At 45.3% G+C, this 5,000-nt stretch overlaps 1 protein-coding gene across 1 annotated transcript in view; it reads right to left on the bottom strand.

Moving 5' to 3' along the window:
* LOC147034897 (uncharacterized) overlaps positions 1-5,000 on the bottom strand; it is a 140,686-nt gene that overhangs the window by 48,949 nt on the left and 86,737 nt on the right. The window lies entirely within an intron of this gene.

Genomic DNA, 5,000 nt, shown 5'->3' with positions numbered 1-5,000 from the left:
CATTACTTCTAAAAATTTTTCTGCTTTCATTGTGTGCTACAAACACATCCTTTTACTGTTCTCAACTCTAGTTTTTTTTTCCTATTTTCTAAGTCCCCTACACACCATCTATTTCCCCTCTCTTTCCTTACAAACATATGATTATGTTTGTGGGGTCGATGAAGGGATTTCATAAGAAAGATAGCATTGTGTATAGTTGCTTGGCCCATGGACGTGTAGGAGACATCTTGATGCAACTCAGTAGGGAGATTGTGAACTTAAGTGTTACGTGTCACCATATGGGGGGGGGTGCCGTGGTAATTCGATATGGATTAGGGATAATTTCCCCAGTATGTAATCGCCCCTCTGTGACATTTCCCTATGTTTTTATATTTCAATATTGGCAATAAAGGAAGGGGAACACGTCCCTAAAACAACTATAAGCAGGCAGAAAGCCCCACCTTCAAAGGGTGACAAGAGGTGAAGTAACACCCCCGAGGAATGATTGATGGGGATGACGTGAGACACATAAAGAGGAAGAAGGTGTTGGAGGCGAGTAGTCAAGGAGGAGGGATGCATGGAGTCAAGGGACTCGGAGGATATTGAGGACCTCGCTTTCCTCTCAGCACAAGGAAGGTTGCACAATTATTGTATTCGTGCTGGTGAATTTGCGGCATGCTGGGCAAGGCACTGGCCATTGGCTGTCCGACTCAGAGATTGTCTTGTCGTGTGGACCATTGTTGTGAACAGACCGAGTTGGAAGAGGGACATCAGCATTTTCGCTCTGGAGAATAAACTACAGCAAGGTTCGTGAGCCATGACATCGAGTGCCATCTCCTCGCTGCTGGATGAACGGCTTGGCGCCATTTTATTGGGCACGTCTACGAAGCGCTTTGATCGCCACATTCCATAAAGACCATCTCGCCTAGACCCAAAGCTAAGTGCCAAAATAAAGAAGGAATTATTTTTATTTATTATCTGTCCCCTTGTCTATGTGGAGTCACCTCAACTAGAATTAGATTTCGGTTATCTCACGGTTTTTATTTCATTATTATAATTTGAATATATTGTCATTGCACATATTTGATTATTGCTATCAAATTATTATTCAGTTAATTGAATTTGCTTGTGTCCGTGCATTTGTGCCGTTCTGGTACATCACTTAACTGTATTCCCACGAGCACACATTAATCTCCGAGACTCGGTTGTAGGCCAACAAGGGAGAAGTTTGGTCATCTGTCCAGGTCGGGGTTAAATCCCCTGGACACGACAATATTTCCTTCAATCTCAACTTAATTTTTCTCAACAAAATATGTCAAGACAATGGAGGTAAGTAATGGAAGAGAAATGGAATATGTTAAATTGAAATTAAATTATGGAGCGATGTTGAATGATCCAGCAAATGGCCTATAATTAATCTACACTAATAAGAGGCAGTGTGTGTGTGTGTGTGTGTGTGTGTGTGTGTGTGTGTGTGTGTGTGTGTGTGTGTGTGTGTGTGTGTGTGTGTGTGTGTGTGTGTGTGTCTTCCATAACTTCAAAACCATAAAACCTATCAGCCTGAAACTTTGCATACATATGAAGAAAACTCCAAGGAAGTGCAAGAGTGAAAATTGGATGTTTGGGTTAATTAAAACACCCATTTTGAAGATAATTAACGTCAATATTTAATTATATCCTTCATCAGGCGATCCTCATCCACCTTGTTCTCTGGGTCTCAAGGCTTTTCCTGGTTAATCTCGCTTGAGTCTGAAGCCGCTATGTTTTTTGGCCTGCTCAACCATGCTTCGACGTGGATCAGGCCGCACCAATTTATTAACGATCAAGTTTTTTTCCCCCCTTTCCTCATCGGTTTTGTAAGTATGATGGTTTTCAAATGAGGAGCTTGGAGCGATTTCATGCATTACATGATACGATTTTCCATGCTCTACTCTCATGGATTAATTAAAGTATATCATTGGAATATTGTTTCAGTTTTGAGGATCGGATATCGTCTGGACTAAACAAGTGTCAAAATCTGTTGTGAAATCTGATAATATGAAGAAATAGCGAGTCTCTTAACAAAGCCGATTATACCTATTTACTTTAAGCAAGTCAGGCGATGTTCCCTCCTCCGGACATACACAAGAAAAGGTGAAATATCCAAAGCATTAACCTTATCTTTTTGTACTGCTTGGAGAATTATATAGAGTGAACAAAAAATTTAGGAATGCAAAAAAATTAATGAGCTTCATTGAGCTACATGAATAAATGCATTCACGACAAGACCTCACGCCGTGTCCCCCAGAGGGACTACCTATACAAAGCGTCTGCCAGATCGATGTTTGTATTTTCGGAGGTTTCGCGAGGTGCTCGACAGGGAATCAAAGTGAATCTGGAAAAAAAAGACATTTAAAAATAAAGTTTTAATGTTTTCGCAGACCTCGAACCGATGTACCACATGACATGAGAACAGAGGAGCAGGCAAAATGGCACATTTTCTGCAATGTTTATTTCACGGGCAATTGAACCTTGTGATATCTCCAGGGTGGTCTGCATTATGCTGCAACTCTTTTGTGGATGACGTCATTGTATTTAATTAATTCATTTTATTTCATTAAATGCTGCATGTGCGGTGAAGACTGGCTTGAAAGTTAAAAGGATCCTTTATGGTTCAAAGCGATAGCCTGGCCAACCATTCTTCGTCATCCATTTTATTGGAGTGCTTGCATGAGTGCTTAAGCCAGTGGCCAAGTGCCCATTGTCGACAGCGGTACCACAACATGTCATTATGATCGAATTCTTCACTCTCTGCGGATGCTTTTGCTCCACCACGTCATTCAGTGTGAGTGGTTCATGCTCCGTCACCCTGAGCAAGTGGTATGTGCACCATCACCCTGAGCAAGTGGTCCTTGCTCCGTCACCTTGAGCGAGTGGTTCGTGCACCATCACCATGAGTGAGTGGTTCGTGCTCCGTCACCCTGAGCGAGTGGTTCATGCTCCATCACCCTGAGCGAGTGGTTCGTGCTCCATCACCCTGAGTGAGTGGTTCGTGCTCTGTCACCCTGAGCGATTGGTTCCTGCTCAGTCACCCTGAGCAAGTGGTTCGTGCTCCATCACCCTGAGCGAGTGGCACGTGCTCCATCACCCTGAGTGAGTGGTTCGTGCTCCGTCACCCTGAGCGAATGGTTCGTGCTCCGTCACCCTGAGCAAGTACTTCATGCTCCATCACGCTGAGCGAGTGGTTTGTGCTCCATCACCCTGAACGAGTGGTTCATGCTCTATCACCCTGAACGAGTGGTTCATGCTCCGTCACCCTGGGTGAGTGGTTCGTGCTCCATCACCCTGAGCAAGTGCTTCATGCTCCGTCACGCTGAGCGAGTGGTTTGTGCTCCGTCACACTGAACGAGTGGTTCATGCTCTATCACCCTGAATGAGTGGTTCATGCTCCGTCACCCTGAGCGAGTGGTCCTTCCTCCGTCACCTTAAGCGAGTGGTTCGTGCACCATCATCATGAGTGAGTGGTTCGTGCTCTGTCACCCTGAGCGATTGGTTCCTGCTCAGTCACCCTGAGCAAGTGGTTCGTGCTCCATCACCCTGAGCGAGTGGTACGTGCTCCATCACCCTGAGCGAGTGGTTCGTGCTCCGTCACCCTGAGCGAGTGGTTCGTGCTCCGTCACCCTGAGCGAGTGGTTCGTGCTCCGTCACCCTGAGCGAGTGGTTCATGCTCCATCATCCTGAGCAAGTGCTTCATGCTCCGTCACGCTGAGCGAGTGGTTTGTGCTCCGTCATCCTGAGCAAGTGGTTTGTGCTCCGTCACTCTGAGCGAGTGTTTTGTGCTCTGTCACCCTGAACGAGTGGTTCATGCTCCGTCACCCTGAGCGAGTGGTTCTTGCTCCATCACCCTGTGCGAGTGATTCATGCTCTGTCACCTTGAGGGAGTGGTTCGTGCTCCGACACCCTGAGCAAGTTGTTGTGAAATAACACACGATTTCTGAGCCGTTTACCATATTAACGTGTTTTCTAAATGACCGAGCAAAAATTTTTTCCACCCGACACATGCAGCTGTTTTTAAAGAATAATGTTTTATGTTTATAAAGATATGAACATATCCCTGAAACGTCTATACAAATGCAACGTTGTTTTTCGGTGAAAGCTACTCAAGGTTTCAAGGTTGTCTACATGAAATACTGTCGTTGGTAATCACACTGACTCCAACCTGCTGATTCCTGAAAAGTTGCTCTTTCTCTTTCTCTTTCTATTTCTCTCTTCCTTACCCCCTCCCAATACAGTGCAGTATCCTCCTCCCACATTTTCCCTCTCACTCTCCCCTCCTCTCAATCTCTCTCTGTGTTTCTGTCTCTGGACATATCTGGATGGTGGTTTTGTCCAGGCAGGGTATGTCTCTGGACTTGTCCGAGTGGTGCTAATATCCAGGCGAGAGTTTGTCTCTGTTTGCATCTGGGTGGTATTTATGTCTGGACTGGAGTTTGTCTCCGGGCTGTGTTCATAGTATGAGCGGCAGAAAATGAATTTCAGACATTATTTGGTTTCAATCTTCACTTTTTCTATCCAGAATAATTTTGATTAGATGGTGTGCATCATAGTTAATGCTCCAATGCATGTCTGCATTCCCTTCCTCTCACCTCACACTGTTTTCCCTTCCCCCACCCCTCCTCACTCCCCTCCCTCCTCTCTCCTTTCCCCTCCACCTCTTCAATCCCCCTGCTCTGTCTCCACCACTCCTCTCTCCCTCTTCCCTCCTCTTTTTTTCACTACCCCTTTGTGTATCACCTTCAGCGAAGCGGCGGGTGGTATTTGCTAATATATTGTTATGGTTGTGGGGGTAGTTGGAGGAATTGAATAGGAAGGTAGGGATTGAATAGAGTTGTTTGGTCTGTGAACGTGTTGGAGACATCTCAATGTAATTAAGTAGGGAAACTGTGAGCTGAAGTGTTACCACACAGGGGGTGGGGTGGTGGTAATTAGGTATAGATTAAAAATAATTTCCCCCAGTATGTGATTTCCTCGCTGTAACCTCT

This window comes from Eptatretus burgeri, chromosome 1, assembly GCF_056783735.1.
Source record: "Eptatretus burgeri isolate ZD-2024b chromosome 1, Ebu_testis_v1, whole genome shotgun sequence".
Taxonomy (NCBI): domain Eukaryota; kingdom Metazoa; phylum Chordata; class Myxini; order Myxiniformes; family Myxinidae; genus Eptatretus; species Eptatretus burgeri.
This window is presented reverse-complemented; position numbering and strand designations above follow the sequence as displayed.